This window comes from Mycteria americana, chromosome 1 (genome assembly GCF_035582795.1).
Source record: "Mycteria americana isolate JAX WOST 10 ecotype Jacksonville Zoo and Gardens chromosome 1, USCA_MyAme_1.0, whole genome shotgun sequence".
Classification (NCBI taxonomy): domain Eukaryota; kingdom Metazoa; phylum Chordata; class Aves; order Ciconiiformes; family Ciconiidae; genus Mycteria; species Mycteria americana.
In genome coordinates, this window is record NC_134365.1 from 120831467 (window position 1) to 120858113 (window position 26647).

Below are 26647 nucleotides of genomic sequence, written 5' to 3' on the forward strand. Positions count from 1 at the left end.
GTACAAACGCTCATGGCAAGTGGCTGGGAAGAAAGCCTGAAAAAACCTCCTCTGTGCAACACGATCCACCTCCTTCTACGCATAGGTGGCCTAAGAAAATGCCTTTCTCTGACAGAAAGTTGTGGCAAAAGGTATTACAAAAAGCAATACCCAAAACCATCTGAGTGGAGGAAAGCAACTTTCACTAGGTAGGGTATGAGCCAGATTACAAAAACATTCGGCTTTTACTTAGGTAATAAAATAAGAGGTCAGGACTCTAGTGATGAGTATATATTAACATGTTGTGTGAGGAACTGTTTTGGGAGAAGAAAACCTTCAACTGAATGTTTTTGTAAGCGCTGTTGGGTTCAGAGCAGTTCCTCAAACCTGAACCTTATTTGTATGTTTGAATGGAAACTGAATTCTTTCAAAATCTCACGGAATTATGAGCTCTACGTAACAACCATTTTTATAGAGAGGCACAGCCTTCTTTGCATTTTGTGCAGCATAGAGCACACTGCATGAGCCCTAAAGACAGCAAACTCTAATGATACTGCAATAATAGAAATACTGAGATTTTGGTTGTTTGCATGCAAGAGAAGAACATAGGGTGCTGCCTTATGAGTGGCAGAAAAGGAAAAGAAAGAGACTATTTATTATCTGCATTTAAATCATTTTTTCTTGGGGAGGGAAAGTAAAAACATTGGAAAGCCTGAACGATTCCAGGCAATTTATCACAATAATCTTTAGAATGGAACCATCCTGTCCTTCTACACTCCAGCAACAGATGGTTGGGAGACAAAGTACCTTTTAAAGAAGCAGAGCTATGCAGAAGACAAAGTATTATTCAGTGGTCTTAAACCAATAGACATGGTTCATTTTTAAAGATGCTTAAATTTGGTGATAGATTATTTGGGAAGCTGGCATTTTCTTATTTATAAATATCTTTGTTGCTTTGACTTTTGTTCTACTTCTGGGTATTGCATCAACTCCCATAGGGAAGGGGCTGTCATTTTTATATCCTCCTTAGATGTTTATTCAGCTTCTAATACCCCAGAACAGGACATTGCCAATGATGAACTCAGGTCTGACAAAATAAACTCTGCCAATAACCTTTGCCCATCTGTTGCCAAGGTCCAAGGCACACGATGCCGCCCACTGGGGACCTGGCATTTCTTGCTGTTCCCCAGATAGCAAGAAGTGCAGTTTCAGGTTCTCACTGCTGCTCCCAGGTATGAACGTAACAGTTCCAACAGGTTTAATATCAAGAGATTTGGCAAAGTTCTTCCCACTGAGCCAATCTCAGTAAGATCACACAGCAAACCTCAGAATAAATCGAGTAGCCTGCCACCTAAAGTGCCAGTCATCTGTAATGCATCAGTTTCACTCGTAAAGACAATTTTTACCTTTTCTATATCCCACATTAACCAAGTGAATGAAGTTCAGGGAGTCTTTTTTCAATAATGCAAAAGTAAAAAGATAGCAACGCACCTGGCAAAGTGTGTACGCTCCTTTACTGTATGTGAAAAGGGTGACAAGAAGCACCACTGTAAGTTTGCTCTGTGTAATTTAGCTTTTCAGAAATTCTTCCAAAAACAAGCTCTGGGTTTAACATATATCATACATATCCATATCTCTCTATTTATCTACAACTCCCAGTACATTGATCATTAAGGAACAACATATTTTACTACAAAGCTTTACGTGATACGGTGTATAAAATTCTTACTTAACTACAATTTAATGTAGAAAAACATAGTTTGCTGATTAGGAGACACTTCCTTAATTTGCACAACTTTGGTTCTGACCACTAAAATTAGCAGCTCAACTTAATGACCAAAAGGAGGCAGTGACTTCAATTTGGCAACTCAGCTTGTCTTGCCTGCAGTGGTATTTTAACCCACACTGGCCACATTTAGCTAAGTTAAGCATGCCCCATCCTTTACATGATTTTTGTTGAAGTGGTAGAACTTCATCCACAAGTGCTCTCTCTGCAATGTTCCTGTACAGAAGGGTCACAGGCAGGGGGTAGGGTGAACAATATCGGGGAAGGCTTCGCTTTCTGACCATCAGCAGTACTACAACCCAGGAAGGCGAAGGAGCACATTACACCAAACACCTTCAGGCAAGCCAGGAAACAAAAGCTGAGCATGCAAGGCCCTACTCAAAGCTTCTTGAAGGCAATAGAAAACACACCTGTTGATTTGGACAGAAAAGCAAACATATCAAAACATTTTGGTTCAAGCTTTTAAGAGCAAAAAATATTTTTTAGCATTTGCACATTCAAATCTATATCAATACCAGCAATAGCTGTTCGATTTTCATGAACTTTTCAGTTTGCTCACCTGAAAGTTTACAGAAAGCATCTTTCAGATGTATGTAACAATAAATGGAGGATCATTTATCAAAATATAATTCATTTCAAGTAGCAGGAGAATTAATTTCTGAAAGCTGGACCATTGACTTCACAGCCTTAGCGTGATATGACTTGACCTAGCTTAGCTAACCAGTCACACAATTTAGATAACATTTGTTCATGGAATAATTAAGCCAGTAGTCTTCTGTAAAGATTCATCATTTTGCATAAGGTGAATGTGTACTGTACATATATGGTTAAAAATACAAAGCCATTGGGCCCAGGCTGGCACAAAAAATGCCCTCCAGAGATGCCATGCTCTGAATATCTTAATTCAGCTCCCTTAGTCTATTGCTGTGCTTTTTAACCTTTATTTTTTTCAGAAACAAATCAAGGCAACCCCTTAAACTGATTTGCACTTGTGAAATTATTTTCTCTGCTAACTTATTCCATATGTTTATTCCCTTTTGGGGTGATTTATTTCAACCCAAACTCCTATTTTGCCCATATTTTCACATTATATCCCATAATTTTCCACCTTTTTACTAATGTAAATAATTTCTCTCTACCAGCTTAGTCAGCCTTATTCCAAATGTGATGATGCAGAACTTTTAGTTTGCTGGACAGGCGGCTAGCCATTTTATCAGTATCTTAGCTAACAATGAATTTAATACTAAAATGGTAGATGGGTGTTCTGACCCAAACTGGGCTGGAAACTTTGAATTTGCAGGAACAAAAGCATATCTACTCAAACACTTTTCAAGCGATGAAGAGCATTGATCTAAATCAATAGCTAGATTTCATTTTTAAAGGTTGCTTATGGCTGAAAGCAGTTCTTAACATGTGATGGATCACGTCACTAATGTGTTGTACCTATTTTTTCAGGATGCAAATCTCTCTCTACCTTTATTCTCCCACATATGCCAACAATTTTGGAGCAAAAACATTGATGGGTGAAAATACTACTGTCTTCCTCCCTCTCCCCACCACGCCTGCAACACTGCCTGTGTCAAAAATCATGCTTTTTGTAAAGAGAGCTCTAAATACTACACACACTAAGATTTTTCATGGGCTTTGTATCTTAGGCTTCCCCATTTTGCACAAATGACTGAAAAGCTTAATGTGTACAGGAGTGGGAATTCACACAGTAACTTTATCATGAAATCTCTCTTTCTCTCTCTCTCTCTCTCTCTCTTTAGAACATTGAGCCCCAGGGATAGATTCGGTACAAATGTTCCTCTGTCTTTACATATTTGCTTTAAGAAAATCATGCTACACCCCAAGAAATATCATATGAAAACACTTTTGCTGATCCCTTTCAGCATGAAATTACTGCTTGCATAAACCCAGGAATACTATGAAGTAGTAACAACAATTATTTTTCAGAACAGAATCTCAGTTCAATCAACATATAACAATATCTGGTGACGTAAAAACACCCAGTTTTCAGACTACAACGCATAACTAGGTTGTTCCTCCCACTGAGCATATAGCCTGGTTTTGTAAAATGACAAACCATTTTTAGGTGTTCTAATTTTTAAATGCTCACGTCGACAGACCTATCCAGGACTTTATTAAGAGTATGAATACTCAACATTTCCTAAACTTCTATCATGCAGCTGGGGCCAAGGCCATCTAATTACAGTCTCTAACCTATAATACACATCAAATGCATGTTAAGATAGGGATACAAGGAGTTAGCAGTGCTAGAAACTGTAACTTTTCTATTATAGAGAAAAATAACTATCCCAAATACTGTTAAATTAGACTTTCTTCAAAGTATTTTATTTTCCACGAAAAACAAGACCAGCATAACAACTTTAAAATGTTTTGTAATCTTTGTATTTGTTTTAAAAGAGAATAAAAACTATCATAGCATGACATAGGAATTATAATGAGATTTTTGAGACACATTAAAGTAACTATTGAATTAATAAATAATGTTTTGTGGTGAAAGATTACTTCTGTCTGTGCTGGTCACTGAAACCTAATGAATTTCAATGCCCAATGAAGAAAGGAAATGAAATCCAGCTCATTCTGATGGTTTTGAAAAGTTGGACTAACAACTTGGACTAAATAGGACTTTGATAAATACAGAGAAGCCTCTAGTTTTTTAACAGATATTTCCTACTGGCATTACCTCAAGGAAATTCAGAAACAAAGCCTGTGAGATATGTTAACACCAACATTGCAATGCGTAAGGAATACTGCTGACCCATTTTACAAACAGCCCCCTTTTTTCATGTCATATCTGAGTAGAAAATCCATGTACCGGGGACATTAGGAGTCTTTCTGTGAAATCATACTAACTCCCACTTAACAGGATCCTGACTTCTCCTTACCTTAACCAAATGACTAACATTGAGTAGTGGTTAATAAATGCTAAGTGTTAAAATGAGTCTCAGAACTACAGAATCATGTTAGCAGATGATAAACATCAGTAGATCATACTCTAAAATTACATGCAAGCAGGCCAAGTTTCTAACAACAGTTCTCTCTGGAGAAACATCAACGCAAACTCAGTTTGAGAATCTGAACTTCATTTTTCAGAATGTATTTTTCTGGATTATTTTTCATCTCCAGTATTTCACTTTGTGCTCTGCCCTTAAGAAGCAGATGTATGTATTCTATGTTTTTTCAGTGATCCTTTCCCCAGTGTAGATTTCCACACAAGCATCAAAACAACCAGAAAAATATGAGGAGAAAAAAAAAAAAGTGGTAAATCACTAACAGGAGCAGTGATAGACCTCTGGGATGTATTTGAACATGGATAATGTAAGGAACCATAGGAACATATGGGAGTTTTATGGAAAAGCTCATAGATGATGGCCAGGCAAAAGGAGCAGAGAGGGAGATGGTGCCATCACACCACTTGGTGCTGGCAGTCCAGCAGACACAAGGGGAGGCATGGTAAAGCAGATTGGAGGTGCGGACGGAGGCAAAGCTGCACAGGTTTTTGAAAGTGAATGCAACAGCTTGAGCAGAAAAATAATTTTTCCAATTCAGGGCTACAGCTAAACTTACCATTCCTGTGAAGGCTGATTTACAGTTTGTTGGTGTGTAAAAGGAAGAGGAGCATGTAGCAATCACACCACCATGCAAGGGGAACAATACAGGATTTAACATGATCCAAATTCCAGACTTGGCAGCTCTTGATATCTCTGGTTTCAGACAACTCTAGCGCAAGCTAAATATTTCACAGATAGGCCAGGAAGTTCTGCGTGCTGCTGTGTCTACTTTTCAGCTATATAAATCACTTGAAAGGAGGTGAAAAGAATGAAGATCTGTTGACTATAATAAAGCTTTCATGATTTACACATCCTGAAATTCTGGCTCACTAACTTTTTTTTTTTTTACCTTTTTTCATAACTATTCAATCAGGATATTGTGAGGCCTGATTCTCTATTATCTTGCTTTTACTGCTCATAGCAAAACACCACTATCGCTTTCCACTTTCCCTTCATACTTGCTCATTTACAGGCAATTGGAGGAATAAGAAAATTAAAAAACAATTGTCCCCCTTCCAGTCTCACAACTAAAGCTATAGAAAAAGCAGTCTGGGACAGCCAGAGTGACAGTGCAAACCCAGCTCCTGAGTGGGTTGCATGCAAGTGGAAGTGGCCGTGATCCACCACAGTCCTTAGAAAGCTAGCAGGGATTCCTCTCCTCTCCTTTTCCAAGTGCTTCCTAATGATCAGCAAAGCTCACACATGTCTAGAATCATCAATGTTGGAGGAAAATTGCAGAAGAGCTGCTATAATTTTTTTTTGCCTGCCCAGTCTAACCATCTTCTAGGGAAATACTGGGAGTCTTTCTGTTGCCTTAATGGAGGCTGAATCATGGAATACTTAATGATATTTAATCCCTCAGATTTTCACCTTCTGATTTTTTTGACCTCATTAGGTTTGAGAAGAAGTCATCTACTAAATGCTACCCAAAGAATTATCTGTAGTAATGTCTTCAGCAAGTTCATTCATTGCTAGCCCAACAGCACTTTTGTTGACCGGCATTGATACAAGATCCTGAGAAGTTTACAAACTCAATAAATTTCAATGACTTTATGACGCTCAGTTCCTTTAGGGTCCTTTGAACATCTCAGATGCAAGGTTTGGAGTCTCACCATTTAATTTTACTTTGAGCAAAGGAACTAATAAAGCATCGTTTCTTATAGATGTGTGCCCTCCATCCCTACAGCTTCCCGATAGGCTGCAGTAGCCCAATTTCTTATTGCATTCACTCTCTTCCTTGACTTTACTCCTTCTGCCACATCTGTAACTTCCCTCCATGCCAGTAGACCTTAGATTTATCCCCTCTCCCTAGGATGAAATTACTGGCTGACAACAACATGGCAGGGGCCATAGCCTGAACTACGCTGAGTGGGTGGCTGGCAATCCAAACAAAGCATGTAGCCGTGGAGTGTGTGCTGTGGCCCTCCTCTCAGTGGGGTATTAATGCAGATGTCTCTCCTCCACCCAACCTTAAATTTTCACAAATACCTACGGAACATCATCTGTTTGAGATGTTAACTTCTTCCATGAATTTAGGTGAAATTCATCCAGTTTTAAGGCAGTGTTGTGGCTTAACCAAAACCAGTACGGGGTGTCCTTGAGAAAGAAAGCCAGAAAATAGAACGAAAGCAGCAATTCCTCATTACACAGGCTTTATAAGTTTAGCTAATCAAATCAGGATACCTTTTGTAGCCTCAAGTTAATATTAAATGCAAAACATCTTAATCTTTTCCCATGTTTCTAAACACTAACTTGAAAAATCATATTTGTTATAATTTTAATACTTTCATTTAATTGCAAATGTTTCCTTAAAGTTCAGTAGCTTTGATCCTGTAGTGTGCATATTTGGCTTTATTCTATATATGTGTTTGTATCAACCTTTGTAACCAAGGTAGTAGCACACGTGGAGCATTTTGTGTCATGCTTAACATCTGACAGGTGTAGCTTGTTCTTGCTCTTACCAGCTCTACACAGAAAAGTTGTACACCTGTTGCAATGTTTTATTGGGGTTAAATTGTTCTTAATATCAGCACACCTTGGATTTAAGTTAGAGAAAGCACATTAGAGATAATTGGAATCAAAGATAGTGAAGCCCAGGGTCATTCTCAGTCCTTGCAGGGTTTGCCCTGAATTCTCAGACCAGCCCCAAAAAGAACATAATCATGATTGATGGCAAAAGTCTCCATCTTCACAAAGAACTTCATAGCTGTTTGCCTCCCAGAGGTTTAAGTGAACATTCAGAAAATCTGTGTCCAGGTCAGTGAGTGCCCTGAAGATAAAGACAAAAGCATTAAATTTTACTTAGTGTTCCTCTTTGAAACCTCCTACAAGGTTTCTACCTCATGGATAGAAGTAATGAATGAGGAAATCAAGAATACTCCTACGCTAACCGAAGTAAGTCATTTTCACCAAAGAAAACTGCAAACTGTTTGTCAGTTCATCAGCTCAAACTGCAAACTGTTCACCAGCACAACCTCCATGCTGCCTGGGTTCAGCTCAAAGAGTTATTCTTCTGCTATTCTTTTTTGAAAAGGGGAAACAGTAACATGGGAAAAGCTCAAAACTTTCTCTGTATCTCCCTTAGTTTCTTATGTGAATGAAAGAAAGTCTGAAGATCTCATAGATGCACTTTCTCCTGTGAAACTTTTCCTTGAAGATGATCCAGAGATGCTGTGGCAGCCCCCTTTCCTTCAGCATGGCATACATTTCCACTCACAGGCAGGACCTGGAGAATGTAAGAAAATGGAAGACAAAGTTGCAGAAGGATTCCAAACAAGTTTAGGCTTAGTTTGAAGTGATGAAGTTTATGGAGGAACATACAGTGGCTTTATTTTGTACAAAACAGTTTCTCCATACTGAGCACACAATTTCAGCCCGTATCATGCCTTAGACCTTTCCAAAGACCTCCTTCACTAAATGAAGAAAAACCCTTGTGATGGCAAGAACTAATTTTCTCTCACAGAGGAATGTAACTTCTCTCACAGAGGAATGTAACTTCTCCCCTGCAACACTAGGAGGAATCCAAGCTCAGAGAGAAGTGCCTTTCAAACTGACTAACAACGAGACAGACCCTACCTGGAGGACATGTTCTTTACTCAAGGACAGGTTGTTCTCTTCCTCCTGAAGCAATACACTCAATAGCAAAGCAATGCTTTTTACTTAAGTATTTTAAGAAGGATCCTAAGCCACGTTTCCTTATGTATATTCAAGGGGTAACTTTTATCCCCATGACAACTTTACTCATAGAATCACAACAGTGGAGTGAGCTGACTTTAATGGAAGATCTGCATTTAGCCTGGGACTTCATACAAAGCTAGTCTTCTCCAGGCAGCCCAGCCTTTCCTCTAAACCAATTTGCAGTAGAGTACAAGTGAACTAATTCTTTCACTCTATGACAAAGAGGGTTCCTGCTGCCTGAAATGGCCCCTGTGCTGAGCAGTCTACACAGCAGAGCTAAGAGGGTCCAGTTTTAGCCACCTCCTCGTTATTACAGAATCTGCCAGAATTGTGGGTACCATCTCACATCACAGAAGTAGCTCCAAAAGCTCCATCCCACCTTCAGCCTAAGCACCAGAAAGTACAAAGGGTGCATAAATAACAGGGGGATTGTTGCCCAGTGCTCATTTTAGAAAGTGGAAATCCCAGTAAACATTCCTGGGGCAAGACATGAGCAGACACGAGGGGCAGGAGAAGGTTCGGGCACCATCCCATCCTCTCCTGCAGGCCTGAGACTGATGCCAGCAAAGCATGTACCAGGCACGTGTGTTGTGCATGCTCATGGCAATGCAGTCAAGCTGAACAGCTAGTGGTAAGCATGGGTAGGAGGTGTTTATGGTCTTCGCATCACGGAACGCAGAGGTTTATTTCACGTGGGATGGAGGGAGTTCCTCACTCCATGGTGATTCACAGCTTATCTACGCTCTTGTGGGTGATCACTAAGTTGCCACCATTGGTGCCTTTTCACACTGTGCTATTTAACTCAGCTTCTTTCTTTCTAGACATGTTATGAAAGCTCACCTGATTTCATCTATCAAAAGTCTTTAAAATACAGCATCAGCCCACTGAAATAAATGTAACTCCTTAAAATCATATGCTCATCCACTCATATGGTGTGCAAATGTTGCAAGGTAAGGGATGAAATGCAGGACTCTCAGGCTTTGAGCTGAGAAAAGAGATGTACAATAACTCACCTGTGGGCAGCGAGGCACTGTGGGCCATGTGCACGTCCAGTGAGATCAGCAGAGGAGGCATTATTTTGCCAGTCCTACCGAAACAGCACAGAAACCTGCCAATCACCGTAGTGAACAGAGCTGCACCCTAGAGACACCACAGCACTGCAAAACTGCAGGATGCTCATGTGTCAAACACCATTCTCCACAATGGGACATCAGCCCCATGGGCTGCACAGCTTTCTGATGTCCACTTTTTGCCTCCTTCTCTGAATGAGAGTACATTCGCCTAACCCCCTGCACCAGCTCTTCCCTTCAGCCAGTTGCTGTTTCAGGGAGCTGCAGGCAGCATTTCCACATTCCTGTTTTTCCCTCCCCAGGCTGTCTCTCTTTGGATGTATCTTTGGCTTTGTTCCTCTTCTGACCACACAGTGTTTTGCAAAGCTCCTTCATCTCTCGGCACTTCAGAATAAACTGAATCTTTTCCCTAACATGCAGTATGCACAAGGACAGGTCTCAGGACAGTGCAAGACCGCCTGCCCTGGTAAAAGCAGAGGGAAGTGAAGGCTTCCAAGGGCTCAGGAGAAGCACAAGGAGCAGCCGGCATGTCCCCAGGCCACGTCCACATCTCCTACCTTCAGGAAAGGAGGCAGCCCCCTGCAAGAGGAGCTGACGCAGAGCCCAGCAGTGTGTGCCATGTCCTCAGCAGCAAGGGCAGGTCCCCCCACTTAGGGAGGGAAGGATGTGACAATACCAGTGCCCTCTCCTCTCTGGAAGAAAGGCAGATGGGTAGGGCATCATCATGTCAAAATTGTCTTGTGATATGGGAGGACATGCCCTGAAATGCAGATCATTGCAGTGCTCAAGCTCCTGCCAGGTACCTGCAAGCTGGAAAGCTGCAAAGGTTGCTGAAGACTATCTTCACCAGCCCCTTAGCTTCTGGGTACCTGCCGACACAGCCAAACCGTGTCATGATGAGGGCCAGGACCTGAGACTACCGAGGAAAAGAGGATGGAGGCCTGGGGAGCCCAGAGAGGCTATTCACCCAGAGGAGGAAGCACATACACCGAGTCTCTAGTCATCTGACTCTTGTCTTTTCACACAGTGCCCTTTCACGTCTCCAGCACACTTTATAAAGGAAGAAAATGTTCTTCTGCAAATGGCGTTTCCCACAGTTGTCTTTAATTGCTCATGCCCTCTGGATAGGAGTTTTATTTTTATTCTTAGCCGATTGAAGTTGTGCCTAAAATCTTGGCCCCAAATTGCCCAATCAAGCAAAACGCAAGCAAATGAAATCCATGCGAATAGGCTATTCTTGTTTTGTTATTATTTGTGTTGTTACCACATCCCATAGCACACTTTCCCATTAGCAGTGTTGGGAAAATGTCTTTTTAGCAGCCACTTGTGGGCCTGGTGTTATTTGTTTTGTTCCTAAATAGCATAAACATGTAAGAAAGAAAGATAGGTAGATTGACAGGCAAGTATCTGTTTATATCTCTGCATGATTCCAATAACTTTTTACATGCTTTAGCTTTACATACAACATCTGCTATCATTAAAGATTAATTAATGAAACCAACCAACAGGAAGAAGAGACACTCTCCCGTGATAGAGAGAACATCTTGCTTGGTCTCAGGATGCTCCCCCCAAATCTCCTGACGCTGTCCTGGCAGGTGGGTAGGCAAACCCCTGACATTCAAAGTCCCAACACAAGAATCGTATGTGCACATACTACTCCTGGTTTCCCTGCAGGAATTACTCTTCCTATTTGATCTACCAGAGAAACTAATTGTTCTTGCAGTACCTCTGTCATCTACTCTCTTGAGGTACCTGAATGAAAGGGAAGAAATATAAAATAATGGTGAAATGCAGCTTACTTTAAGCCCTCCAACATTAAATCTAGCTTTTATAACCTAATGTTCTTTTGTCTCTTCACACATTTTCATCTGCTGCTGTCAGTTGTTTTGCAGTTGCAAAGAGCTTTCATTCCCAACACTGCTGCTCTTCCATCTGATCCTTTTCTCAGTCTCAAATGAGAGCAGGATTGGAATCACGAGTTCAGGCTTTGAGTGATTTCAATGGGAGAAGCATTCTCCTGCTCTTAGTAAATAATAGGAAATTCTTGCCAATACATCTTGCAGAGGAAGGTAGAAATCCCTACTACTGCTACAGCACATCTGTCCACAGCAAAATCCTGTTGACACCAAAGCTCTCTTGGTGCTCCTTTTCCATAATCACAAGGAGAGCACTGTGCAAGGCAGTGGAGAATCAGGCCGATTTCCTCAGGCATAGGCACAACAAAAAATGAAGACACTGTAAAAAAGGAGGCAAGAGAAACTTTTCCAATCCTTTTTTGCTTTTTATTCTTTGCAGTAAGCCTCACCCAGGGACACCTTTGGCAAGAAGGCACCAGGTCATGTGCAAATGCATGGGCAGAGGTTCTGCTTGCATCCACAGCAAGAGCAAGAGAGATGAAGGAGCAGGAAGCTGAGCAGAGCTGCTGAAGGAGCCCAACCTAAGGTACCTCAGGAGGCCAGCAGCTGAGCAGGGTGCAACGGCAGCTAGATCAGCCTTCCCAGTCCTGCACCCTACTTACCCTGCTGGGGCAGGACACACATCTGAGAGTCCCCTGTGTGCATCTGCTTAGCTTTTGAGTAATGTTATCCTAGTGATCAATAAAAAGTGTCTTCAGGGAAGCCTCACACAGGAAATACTCGCCTAGAGTCGGAGGGCACAGGGCAATGTGTCTTTCCAAGCAACAAAAACTGGCTTCAGGTTTTAAAGACCTGAGATTCATCTACCTTTCTTTTCATACAGTGGACACATCTGGAATCATCACAGTAGCTCAAAATTATCGTTTAAGGGTCATGATCATAACTAAGATAAAGAGGAAGGAAGATTAAGAAGTTATAAATTAGGCACAAGTATGAGCTGAGGCAGATATATGTTCAGCAAAAAATACACATCTTAGACTAGCAACCAGTTAAGATGCTGGTTAGACAGAATAAATCTTCTGATAGGATTACACATTTTTTAAAAAAGCTTCTAAATCATGGCACTGTTTTATGAAAACTGCGTGTGTATATAGAAAACTTTCCCTTTTTGATACAAAGTGACTGTTTATTTCATCAATGCTTTATTTATAGAGGTCTGCACTTGGCCTTACAAAACATCTATTCAAACACCAGTGACTCAGATTTTTGGGACTTTCCTGCTTGTCTGGGAATAATGTTTATAATACAAATGTCTAGTTAATGAAATGCCATTTTCTGCGTGTCACTGACCTTTGTGTTCTGTAAGAAGCAGGGAAATAGCACCAGTCCTTCTCCTTTATTCTTGGAAATACAGAATGACAATTGCAGTGTTTCATTAGCAGATGACAGTGACAGATCCTGTTTTGATCAAGCACTACTTTTTCCACACATGCTTCTGCAACCAGAAGAGTTAGCACAGCATTTTCTAAGTTAACACACTGCTTTCCCTGAAGTAGTAAGACCCTTATTAGATTGAACTGGAAACTGTGCTTCTGGGGGCAAGGACTATCTTTTTTCCTCTACTTTTACACTGCTGAATCCATTTGGGCTCATAACAAAGGTGCTTAAGCATGACAGTAATATCATATTATGAGGTAAGCAATGACACTACGTGAACACTTGAATTGATTACAAAAAAGGATCAATCATCTAAATTAGTTAGGATGCTTCACAACTGGAGCCCAAATTCAGAGATGCACAAAGAAGAATTTTAACTGCTCCTGTCTGAGACAGGGAAAAGCCCCTTTTTGACTCATCCAGCAAGTGTTTCTTCCTATGGGTGAGAAGAATCTTGTTTGGGCACTGGGACAGAGGTGGAGCCTGTGCATCCCGTTTGTCTCTTCGAACACAGCGAATTCCTACTGTCACCACTGTTCCGTGACAGTGAGCCCCACAGCTTCACCCCACACCACTGTGCTGGGACTGTAAATCTTCCATCTGCTAGTTTAATTTGTGCTTCCCTCCTCCCTCCCTGCTTCTTGTATCAGAAGAGGCAGCAGCCTTGTTAATTTTCTTTCCAGGACTTCGTTGCCTTTTCTGGTGATGGATGCCAATTTTCCTCTTCTCTTAAATATCTTGGTATTTCCCCCGTTTAAAATCCCATCTCCTCTGACCCCTCATGTTTTCTGTTGGAGGAAGAGCCTACGTAAAGGTGACAATAACACTGAAACCAACATCAGATTTTTTAGCATTTTACTATATTATTGTAATATATTATTATATAGTATGTTTATATTATATATGTATATATATTATATATTATTATAGCATATGCAAGTGCCTGGACAGATTCAGCATCAACCCACATTGGGAAGAGGGCTGGGCACTGACCACGTTGTGAGCAGATCTGGGGGCCCTTGGTGTGCCTGGATTGACGGGATGTAAAGGGGATAGGATTTGTGGCAAATGCCTCAGAAGAATCAAAGTAAAGCAACTGTAACCGATTTATGGTGAGACAAGACCTGGAATGTGGAACCATCAAATTTTCATGCACTTAACGTGAACCTCAAGGAGGACACATGGTACAGCCCCCAAATTGGGCTCCTCACAGGCCCTGCTCCCGCCCAGGGGCCACCCTTGTACCCCAAAGGGTCATCCAGTAAGCAGTAGTTCCTACCTACTCAACAGCAGCACAGCAGTCTCTGGGTTTACTTAGTTTTCCTAATGGGCTAAAGCATAAGGGAAAGGAGCTAACTGCCCCCACCTCCCAAACTTCTCCACTGCCAGATTGGGTTGTCATTGGCCAAAATGCTGAAAAAATCTCCTGGGCAGAGGATATATTGATAAACAGACAGACAAAAAGTTAGCATCCTCCCCGAAGTACCGTTTCCACTGCAACCAGACCAAACGATGTTGTGAGACGTTACGCTGCAGTAGTTGGAGAAGAAAAGGAACAACCAAGAAATGGCAGCCCAAACCCTGGCTCTGCTGCTGGATTGGTAGCCAGTCTTTAGCAGCCCATGCACTATTGTGAGGACTTGCTAAAAGCAGAATATCCATTTGAAGTCTAGCCAGCTAGTTAAAAAGAAGTCATGCTTTTAACTTCATTCACCTCTCACAGCAGATTCTGAGTCTTCCTGTCAGCACTATATTTTTCACAGTTTTGTTTTTCTCATTTTACAACAACCCATATCATTACTACTGAAAGTTAGACATAGAAGAGAAGAAACCAACTGGCTGATCAATAGTCAGTGCAAAGAATAAAATGGACCCTTGAAAAACATCTGCCAAACACATAAATCAAATAAGCTGACAAAGAGAAAACACTCTTTCTGCACTGTTTCAGTACTCATATATACTCCATATAAAAGAAGGTTAAAAAAATCAGCACAGGCTAAATGGGCTACTTCATATTGTACACTGTTTTGAAAATACAGAGCTTTATCTCACTCTTATGTTATCAGAGTTTCTCCAGTTCTTTCAGGAGAACTGAAAGTGCTTAGAGGCAAGGGTTTAAATCAGAGGGAGTCTCTCAAATGGGTAAGCTCTTGGTAGACGAATCTGTCTGGATACCATGCTAGACAGCATGCTTAGTTTAATGAGTGGTTTGGTGTTACAGTTCTTTTGATATATGGTAGAGGAAAGTGGACATTAACCAACTCATAATTTGCTGGTAAGTCACCTGTAACCTATGTAACGAAAATAACTACATGACTAAAAGCACTGAATGAACAAGGATTCATCCATGCAAGTTATTTGCAGAGTTTATGTACTAAGTGCAGCATGTTACATGTATTCTTTTTGCTGGGCCAAAGACTGCTTATAAGTGCTTAAGTGACAAGACATAAATTGTAAGACAAATGCTGCCAGTGGAGCCGCTAGATACAAACACTGCTTTGGTGTCCTCGCAGAGCGGGAATAAACAGCTGTAAAACCCACTGGAGTATTATGGGAGCAGGAACCCCATGGGAAAAGTTAAAAAGAACACATTTTTTCTGAGACTGTTCTACTAGTAGCTAAACAATGTGCACTTAAATCTGCCAGTGTTTTCTGTGTTTCCATCAGCTTGTCTCCCATTGTTCATTATCCAATATCATTCAGCCTTATAACATCTGAACAAAACCAGGGCAGCAGGCATGACAGTTTGTTACTGCTGGTGATTAACTGCCTGGTCCCCGTCACCCCCAGGGAAAGCAGAGATTGAGCTCAGGGGAATTTCTGTAATTAATTTAAACCCTATAGGCTTAAGATACGCTTCTCCAGCTGCCGTCATTTGGAAGCACAGTGCCGTGGGCCAAGGGCACGGAGCTGGGAGCCCTGAGCTGATGTGGATATACATACATGGCATTCACTGAAAACTTGTTTTGAGCCTTCTCATATTTTCTTACTACAAAGGATTTCTCTGGGGGCTTTCTGACACCGTCATTGATCCTCTTCATGCCTCCAGCTCTCTGGGGATGACATTTACCCCGGGAAACAGAGCCAGAGAAGTACTTCAGCATCACATCTCAGCCTTCAAAATAAGGCTAGGATAGTCTGAGTTAACACACAGACTGGTGATGGCCCTCTGCCCTACGTGGCCCCCTTTCCCCAACATACTCATTAATATTAATCAGGCACGGCGACATTTCTACACCTACACCAAGCACAGAATATGCCCCATGGCATTTGGGAGGTAAACGATATTCAGCAATCTCCTTTAAGATGAAAACCAAAGGAAGTTATTTTTTCCTGGCTATGCTACAGCTTTCACTATAAAAGAAACTTTCGTACCTGCAACATGTGCCCCCTTTGCACCATGTTGGGATCATACTGACGCTAAATATTGCTCCTGACAGAAATGGGTTATTTGTAGCTCAACCAAGCAAGGAGTGAATTAATACCCCAAAGCCACGAGTTACTTCTCCTTTGTCAGACCATCCTGTTCAGGCAGACGTGAAACGAGAGCCCCTCTGCCCCAGCTGGCTGGAGGCTGCCCAGTGGGGGCCAGGGGACAGCCGCAGAGGGAAGAGGCATCCCTGGACGGGGCTCTGGAAGCACCTGGGGGCAGCCACCCCCTTCCACCACCCCCTTAGGGACACCCCCGCAGGCAGCCCCCTGCACCCCTGCCACAGCCCCTTCCCCAGGCAATGCGTGCCGTGGAGCCCACCCTCCTCATGCCTTGAATCAGTCCAGGGTTTGAATCCATTTTAAAACCTGGTCCACATCCTTGTTCTGTACGGGGGGCTGGGGCGACTTCCAAAGCGTAACCGTGAGATAAGTGTGCAACGCCATCGCAGCAGCTGGGCAAAGGAGGGTAATGTTCGTTAGGTTTGTTAATTATGGAAGTTTCGCAGCTCAATGCTTAATATTGAACAAATTGCCAGTTTGGGTCTGCACAATTACTGTCTGGATTGATAAATACCTCTTTAATTGGCAAAGCTTGCGTGAGATGAACTTTTAAATCACAGCATTTCCACACAATACAGTGTGAAATTTCTTTCCTTTTTTTTTTCAAATGAGTCACAAAGAACTTGATTTAAGATATATTGCTATCTTCTTTTTAAGTGGAGTCAGAATGGCTGTACCATAGCCTAATATTGCCAGTATTTGGTGCCAACACTTTGATCCATGCACATGAACTGGATATAGACATAAGAGCTTACTAAACAAACTGGACAGAGTCCCAGTGGGAACACTCAAAAATGTATTAATCAAAGTCAAGCGGCAGAGCAAATTGAACCAGTTCATTAATTATGAAAATTCTCTCACGAAGTGACACGTTGTTAACTGTGTGGATACTTAACACATTTGAATCTGTAGACTTCTCTCCATACATGCAAAATTTAGTTACAAATGGAAGTTTTCTTTTTTCCTTCTTCTTTGAATTAAAAAAAAAAAGAGCGGTATAAATATCATGTGGGCATAGCTACACACAGCATACTTATTGCAGAAAAGCAACTTTGCAAAGGTGGGTGCATCAAAGAGTCAGGAGGCCAAAGAAAAAGTGTTATGGTCAGCAATTTTGGGAAGCATACCCTTGAAGGGAAGAGCAGACAACCTGTGAGCTGTACTGTAGGAAATGGTGAGCCCCTACAAGCAGGCACTGGTGATTGCACAGGCCTCCCAGCAGCACCATCTACCCAAGCTGCTGAGCTCTTCCACCCCGCACTCAGAGGCAGGGAAACGTGAGGTCTGGAAATGCGGCCAGGGGACAGTGACTGAGCAGCCAAGGACTAGGACAGGCAGAGAGAGCAAAGTGGAAAATTTTGACATTTCCTTGGGGCATGCCCCGAACCTCCCATCCTCCTGTCCATCTTGGAAAGGGTCAGGCGGAGCCAGAGAAGGAGGACCAGGAGGAGTGACCAGGCGTGTGGGGAGCCTGAGCAGAGGAGAAACTAGAAACCTGCTGGCGTTGCAGCAGAAGGATGTGGGATGGCCCAAGGGGGTGCTCCTCCACCTACCTTGGCCAGGCTGCCGGCGGGCATCCATGTCCCCAACAGGGACTGACCCCTGTGCTTATGCTGCCTCCCCACCTGGTCCTTGCCAAGGCAATGTGGGAACCAAAACCCAGAGGGGGAGCTCAGGTTACCCAGTTTTGCCCATTTTGAACCAAAACTATCCTTGAACAGAGGCAATTATGCGTATGTGAGATGCAGAATGACTTTTGCAGCGTTTGTCACAGTAAGTCACAGTATCCTCTCTGTGCTTCAGTCACTTGTAAAAGAAAAAGAGCAACATCACCTTTGTAAAGCATCACACACCCTACCAATGACTAATGTACATAAAAACTATAAAAAATACATCATAAACCCACCTGTACAGGCTTTTTATTGGCTTGGGGAAAAATTACATAAGACAGAAAATGTTTCCTTACTTTGCTCACTAGTACATAGGCAAAGGTTTTTCAGTTGTTTGTATTTGATAGATTCTGTTACCTTTAGCAGATCTCTTAAATAAAGACCAGAAGTCCACAGATGCCCACAGATTACAGGCTAAAAACAAATGCCAGCCAATATTGTTTCCCTTTCTCCCAGCAATGGAAGAGAAACAGTTGCCCCCAGATTAAATCCTGGAGGAAAGTGGTTATTTTTTAGGGGATCTTTTGCTGAATATGGTCTCAGACTCAATTACAAGAGAGAGCCTGAGATTCCCAGCAAGGATGCAAAGCACATTTACTTACAGTCCCCTTAGAAAAGGAGAGAACTGTGAGTGTGCATTATCAAATCCTGTGAAGGAAATCATACTGGTGTTTGAACGCTGGGATTACCAGTCCCATGGATGCTGTGATTACCGGTCCTATAATACATACTTTTTCCTAGTTTCCTGGTCTTTAGCACTTCTGTACATCATGGACTTTAAAAAATATATAAAAATTAGAAGGATGTGGTTTCAGATTTTTCTTGCCTTTCAGATTGATTCAAATAAACTATCCTTCTAGTGCAAGAAAGAAGAGGCAAATGCTATTTCTAAGGTAAAGAACAGTGATAAATTAAAAGATCCAGATAGCCCAATTCAGCAAGCTCTTTCTGATGATAGCTGGTTTTGAGAAAAATAGAGAACCTGTTTTTCATCAGACAGATGCAATTTAATTGAAAAAGTGCGTTTCATTCAAAGTTTTCAGATTTATTCTGGGTATTTTCTGCCTCTTCTCAAGGTTTCCTCTGAGTCCTTTTCCATTTTTTTTCCAGGATCCCTGCTGCCTGGCATGATTTACCCTGGTCAGAGATGTTTATTCTTTTTCTTCTCGCCTTTCCCTGACCCCTGAGAGCAAATGTCCACTCAGGTATTTCTTGTTTTAGGAAATATACTCATTGAAAAAGAGCAAAACATTTTGTTTCAATACTTTCAACATGAGAACACGTAAGAATGAAACAAAAGCACTAACTGCCATGCCTTGGCATTTTTTATAGAAAGACTTAGCCTCACTTCAACTAATTTCAGCCTTCCAGAAGTTAGACATTTAGTGAGCCAGTGATTTGGGCTTCCTCTATAGTCAACAGAGACAGGCATGTGCCCAGGTGAATTCATCCTCCCAATCTTAGTCACCTCTCCTAGGATGGGATGAATCACATTTGCTAGAGCCAGGGAGGCTGAACTGCTGGCTTAGATTAAGCCCTGAACCTTGAGACAGCCAAAGTTTGTCTGGAGGATTTCCCTCCACAGTGAATACACACATTATGAAAAATATCACTGTTTTTGACACAAAACATTCAAGTACATTTAAGCAAAACATGTGGGCATTTTAACTGCTAAGTCTTTGTTTCTGTATTTAATCCAAAATTACTTACATAAATGCTCTACTACACACTTCCAAATTTTTTAAAATTGTTCTGTAATTTTTCCTGAAATTGTATATCTTCATCTCCAATTTGAAATTAAGTTTAAAGTTAAGAATTCAACATTTTGGGTGAAATAAAATTTACTTTTGCATAGTTGATTAATTATTATTCACTGAAGTACTCCACTGATTTCAAGACTTGTCACTTGTATACAAGCTGTTGATATGGGAAGTATTTCAAGAAAAGGGCATGTCTCAGCAGTTAAAAAAAAATGTTTGCCATATTATATATGACAGTCCAATGGTATAGGAGTTAGCAACTGAGACACTAAGCTTTGCTTAAACTTTGATTAAGATTTCAAGCTTTGACTAAGATTTGAGGAGCACTTTTGTTCAGGGAGTACCTGAATATTACTTCCACAGGTACCTGGTGACTCCAAGGCAGACAACAGTGACTACCCTTTTGCCTTCCTTAAGGACTAATCAGATGAAAGAGGATAGCTAGCTCATCCTCACACACATATGTGTGACCATAATCCACTAGCCCAAAATCCTCCTGATACCCAAACAACCGCGATATTCTTGCAAAATCCCTTTTTTAAAAGAGTAGCAATCAGCAATTAAAGATACTGTTCGGTACATCTAGTTTATATATATTTAAGTATAACTGCTTTTACCCAGCAGTACTGGGAAGCAGTCACATACTGGGAATATTAAACATGTTTTACTTGGGAAGCCACTGAGAGAAAGGTCTCAGGAGGAATAATTGGCTCTCCAGCAGCCTGGGGGAAGGCAAGAGGACCCTGGTCGCGTCGTAGAGCCACAGTAAGGTCATGCCTGTTATTCCTTATGGGCCACAATCAGGTCCTAAGCAGCAAGGGCTGTTTGCCTAAATCCTTGTTTCCACAGAGAAAATAACATTTCCCAAAACATCTGAAGTGTTAAAAATTAAATTCAAATTTTGGGCAATGGGGTAATCTGCTTTGCTCAGTAGAGTCCGTTAATATGAAAGGATATTTATTATAAATTAGGAAAGTGGGGGCTTTTTTAATGATAACATTTATAAACTGAGTGAAATAACTCTTTAAGTTGTTACAGATAGTGATGTTCTCTTCTTATACCTATGAAGCTGTATAGTTAAATCAGCCAAAATGACTACTAACATAGATACCTAGCAACATCTAGTGACCAGATCAGGCTAATGCAGGAAAATATTAGGAATGAGCTCCTGCACAAACACACTTAAGTCTGAGACTGAAGCTAAAACCTTGATTTTATGCTCTCACTTCATCAAGGTTTTGTTCTAGCTAAAAATCATTCCATTCCTGCATAAAATGCACTATGTTTAAAGTAGCCATTTTCTTTAATCAACATTCAGATTTTGAGAGAAAAATCTCTCCATAAAAAAAAAAGTTTCCGAATCCCACACAACCGAACGGCTCAGAAAAGGAATGTGAAATTATAGGAAACTGTTGCTACATTAATAAAAAAAATCAGCATATCATATCCTGCTTTTAAGCAGCAGTGATGGTGTAGAACCATTGAGATCTGCATGATATAGACTGAGAACTATGCTGTATCTTTATTTAGGGGTTCAGAATTTAATATATAACCTATTAAAACATAGGCAATAAGAGGTTTTAAGCAATATGTTTAACAGATGGTGGCTACCCTGACTGTGTGTATGGGTGCTGGAATTAAGCAGAAGAACTCTTCTCTTTTTTTCCCTTTTTTTTTTTTTTACTTTTTAAATGTTGCTATTATTTGATAGAAAATGTAAATGAAGGCAGAAAACATTCTTCTGCTTTTTTTAACCAGTTCTACTGACCAGCTGTTTCCCATATTAACTTTATCAAAGACCCGTGGGGAAAAACGTGCAATTCCTTGGGTAAACAAATTACCAGCAAAAAGACAAAAGTGGCAAATTTGTGACTGTGTACGTCAGCAATTTCAGATATAAATCTCTCGGGCCTAATTCTGAATTTGTTACACACCCACAAACCTAAGACCTTGTCGACTTTCAAAAATTAATCCCAACTAAGACAGGATGCAAATTTAAAGCAAAATAGCCCTTCTTGGATACCACCTCATGTATACAACTCTTAGCTCAGAATAACAACCTCTTGTTCTGGAGGAATTACTGGTTTTCAGACGACAATAACCTTTCAAGGATGGCTCTCCCAGAAGGAACCTGAACACAGGCAGTGAGTCCTCTGGGGCAGACTGAACTATAAAAATCCCAGGAGGAAGCCAAAGGGAGCCGGACTGGGATGATCTCCTCCCAGTGTGTGACAAATTCTTCCCTCCCAGCTTGGTTGCCCCATTGCACTCCTGGATGTTGGAGGTCTGGCCACAAACATGGTTCAGCCCCCAAGATTCATAAAAGGCCCCTGACACTGCTTCACCCACGAAGCCCAAGCTTCCTCTGCGCGATACAAATTTCTAAGCCTCTTCCCAAGCCTCCACATCAGGTGCAAATACCCCCAGGGACAACTGCTCCCCACCTGTGCTTAGAAACTGCAACTAAATGAGCACGGGTTGTCTGCTGGCTTTTCCACTGCCTTTTTTTCTGCCAAATCAATCCCAAAATGCAGGGCAGGAAGAACATACGGAACTGAGTGACTTAAAAGGATGGACAGGCACAGGCACACAATGAGGATCTTGGGGGGCTTTTTTGGCTTTTTTGTATGAAAAAATTAGAAGTGGGCATCCAATTCAAACGTGCTGAGCTAAGCAGCTTCCTAGTGTGGCTAATGCTCGGCTCACGTTGCTTTCTTTCACTGGCCTTCAGTGAGTTTCTGCTTCTTCCCTGCATGGTAATTCATTTCTCAGTCATGTTTCTGAGCAAAGACACTAAAAGACAAGCTGATTTCTCCACAGTATAATCATGGCAAGGCTCCTGGTAGGAGCCTACTTCGGAAGAGTTTTACATTTATTTAGGAGAGGAACGATACGAATGACTCTCACATTGTCAGCCAGAAGGAACAGAGCCGCTTTTCTGGAGGACCTACCTGTCTGTGTGGCAAATACCGACAGGAGTTACGTAGGGGTAGCACTAACAGGACTAAAAGCTCAGGTGGCCTCAATATCATCAGGCAAGAATGAACGTCTCATGACCCAAACCATGCAGGTCTGCACCCACTGAAACCTGGCACCCCACCAGCGGCAGGGGAAGCAGGCAAGGCGGCAGGGGAAGGGCCAGCAGTACAAGCCCTTTCGCACTCTTACCTGAAAGGCAAAGCAAGACAAAGGAGAGAAAGGAAAGGGCTTTTTTAAAAGAAATTTTCTGGCCCCCCTTCAGGAAAATATTGAAAATAGGACACCCAAATGGTGTAGCTGCAGAAAGCCGGCAAAAGGAGTCCAAAATGTTTTGACCGTGGCATTTTTTATTGCTCTGCAGAAAGGAAAACAAAAATACTTGATAGTTACATGCTTGATATCACAAGATTGCTACCCCAGTGGGGTACAGGAGAGACTTTTCTGTCTAGCCTCCATGTCCCCTCCATGGGTCACCCACAGCCCAGCCCCGAGCTTCCAAAACCATCCAAACCAGCCGGCTCAGCCACAGGGAAGCTCCCCCTCAAGAACTAAGCAATCTGTACATTGCTACCCAAAATAGCTTCTGCTCCCTGAGCTTCTCCACAGCTTTGTTGTTGTTTGTTGTATCTTGTTAATTCATATCATCTCTTTCTTTACCTAGGTGTAAAAAATGACAGCCTGGGAGAAAAATGAAATCTTGGAAAGCATCTGAGGTCAGATTGTCAGTGTTGTGTGGATGAGTTGAGGTCAAAGGCATCTTACCCCAGAGCACTGGATATCCTTAAACTCCGGCATTGTCTTGACAAGACAGAAAAGGTATTCACAGTCTGTCCAAAGACTTGCATTATCCTCCATCCACCGTGCGTGAAGCGCTGATTTTCCCAAATGATGTGTGCTATATATACTTCTAAAGGTGAATACATAGCCTGATTATCACCTATGTCATGGGGAGCTTTTCCTTCCCAGCCACATGAGGCAACTCATTAAATAATTATTGATCTTTTTAATTCTGGGTGAATGAAATAGAAGGTTCCCATGAAAATGCATTTGACTATTTAAATGAATTTCCTATGACCTTTTGAACACATGTTCTCATAAATAATTTTACTGGCAAAAATGCTCACCAAGACAGCAACTCTCCAGTGAACGCTGCAGGATATATCAGAAAGCAAATTTGCATCCACAGTCAAGAGCGTCTGCACCAGGAACCCATTGCTAGGAGGCAGTCAGGGGATGCAGGACTCCAGCTACACACTGTACTTGGTCAAACCACGTACAGCTTCAGGTTTGGAGTCTGCTCATCTGATCCTGGAGGGACAAGTTGCATTTCGGCCTGCGATCCCCGACCAAGGGACCAGGTCACCTGTTGCACACACAGCCCCTCACACCACAGCAGGAGTCCCATCTCATGGATCATCACGGACCTCCACCTGCTTCATGAGGAGCAAACTGTGGCAGGGGCAGCGCAGGACTGCTGCCCTTTTGACAGCAGCCGAGCCTCTGATTGACTCAAAACACTTGCAGAAGTGCTCACCAACCCTACGCAGGGCCATCCTCCACAGCTATGGGTGGCGGGCCCTCAATGGAGATCTGGAGGAGTGGTCGCTGTGGGACCATGGGGCTTTGACAGCACGCTGATCTGCACTAGAGGCTCTCCCCATAATTTCCAAGTGCCTTCTCACAGCCGTACAAGTCCTCTCATGTACACCCTCTGCTTGGATATCCCAACTGAAACTACAGCCTTGATGTCCAGCCTTGAAAGAGAGTCCTAGAGGTTCTTTCTGCACATCTTTCCACATCTGATGAGGGATCCAAGTCCCTGCAGTCTCCACAAATCTCTAAATATGTGAAGGAAGTTATTCTGAGGCATTTCTGTTACGATTTTGCCCAGAGATTACTCAAAACCAAAGCCTGACTAGTCTGCCAGAACAGAGGAAACCCCAGTTTTGGAGAGTGGGAAGATTCCGCTGAGTAGTTCATTATAAAAAGCAGGCTCCAGAAAATATAATGAATGAAAAATTCAAGTAAAAGAAGTATCTGAGATCTATGAAATCTAACTATGACCATGTATATGAGATAAAATCTCTTGTTAATCTACCTATCAAATAATATATCTATCACAAAATTATATAATCCAACCATGTAGAAAAGAAAAAAAATGAGTTAATTATTGTAATTCCAGGGGCAGGAAGGTGAAACATCTCAAATTCTCCCAGACAGATGCTTTTCTGATAACGTGAGGATATTCACAAACCTCCTTGTAAATGCCGTGCCGTATCCACATGTGCCAATTTTTGTTCTTTCAAAGACTTCAGAAGTCAGGCTTAGTGCATATGAGTGCAGCTGATGCCTTTGATTGAGGATATTGTTATTACTGAATGCACTTCTGTCACATTTGCTCATCTGAATGCAACCTCTGAGCAGTTATCTGCACACAAGCTGCTTTGGAGAGTGTGCAGCACAGACCTTTCCTTTTTGATATTACATGTGTTTGTTCTCTTGAAAGGCTTTTAGCCCTGAGGTAAGGATTAGACAACAATTTAGCAGCCTTAAAAGACATCATAAAAAAATAGAGTCAACTGTCATCTTCAGAAGAAAGAGGCCGCATTTGGTTTTCAAGGGTGTTGCGTTGTTTTCCACACTAGGCTTACTGCTGCTTACAGCAGATGCAAAACAGAGTCATTTTGGCAAACTGAGTCGTTCTAAAAAATCCACTGCTGTAACATCATTGTGATAGTCTTTTTTTTTATCCAGTGCTCATCACACATCTAATTTGTAGTTCACCTGAACAACAGAAAAAAAATGTTTTAACCAACACACTTTGAAGTGGAACACCAAAATGGAGCCCATGGCATCACCAGCCTGGGCATCAAAACCAATTCACGTCCAGTCTGGAAGTCAAAACCAATTTGTGTGAGTAGTCGCTCCCATTGCTCTGGACAGAGCTCCCACCCCACCCCACCACCACGCTAGCCAGCGTGCAGTCACATCGTCTCAGCAGCCCTCTGGAGAACATTTTCTCCCTCCTAGAACAATGAAACTGTGCAAGTTAGAGGGCAAGAACATAGCAGTATGCTTTCTTCTGGAGCACTGACTTTCTGCCAAAGCCCCTCGGATGACTGTATTTCTCTTTGCACAGCAGAGATGTATTGCACAGCTTTCTCCAGATAGCGTTGGTGGTGCAAAAGGTGCACTTTTACACGATTTTTACACTGACAGCAGCACAGGCAACCACAACCCTGGTATGTCTGCAGAAACAGGCTCAGGGTTTGGTGTGTATGAAATATTGATATGAAATGGCTCAACAACAATTTGTACATTAGAAACAGCAATTAATGTAAGAGAAAATGTACTGATTTAAATCCATGACACGCCAAAAAATGGTGTTATAGATTAAATCAGTCATAAGTGTAATTAATGCCCAGGTTTGATGCAGGGGTACATAAAGAAGCTATTAAGCTCATTTATGGAACTAGGCAACTAAAAGAGTGAGAACACCCACTGTTGGTCAAAGCATTGGTATAGAGCTAGTCCTGAGTAGAAACCGTCTGGCTTAAAGGCATTTGGTTTCGGTACAGAAAAAGGAGAGGTTAGGCTACTGATCAATGAAGCTGGCTTTTCTTTTGCTCTTTTGCTAGGAACTTCAAGGAAGCAATAGCAGAAAAAATCTGAAAAGCTAACAAAGAAGGCAGCAAGGAAGCACCAAACACAGGAGCTGTGGCAGCATGGTGCAGAGAAAAAGTTGAGACCGAGTTTTTAAGGCAAGCACTGTGAGAAAAGTCTTGAATCTGTTGCAAAGATGCTACTCTTGCTTGATCCAAAGACGTAAGACATTGATTCAAGCCTGTTTGTAATGGAAAACA

General features: G+C 41.8%; 2 long non-coding RNA genes across 2 annotated transcripts in view; both read right to left on the reverse strand.

Annotated features, from left to right (window-relative positions):
- Positions 1-4278: 4278 nt before the first annotated feature.
- LOC142417492 (uncharacterized) overlaps positions 4279-26647 on the reverse strand; it is a 34223-nt gene continuing 11854 nt past the window's right edge. Inside the window, exons 2-3 of the long non-coding RNA XR_012778033.1 lie at positions 9534-9607; positions 4279-8068 (exon numbers count right to left, since the gene is read on the reverse strand). This is a non-coding gene — a long non-coding RNA (uncharacterized LOC142417492). The remainder of the gene's footprint in view (positions 8069-9533; positions 9608-26647) is intronic.
- On the reverse strand, positions 17197-22929 carry LOC142404855 (uncharacterized). The gene is made up of 2 exons (XR_012773974.1): positions 22732-22929; positions 17197-18163 (listed from the first exon to the last, which is right to left on the reverse strand). It is a non-coding gene; the product is annotated as an uncharacterized LOC142404855 (long non-coding RNA).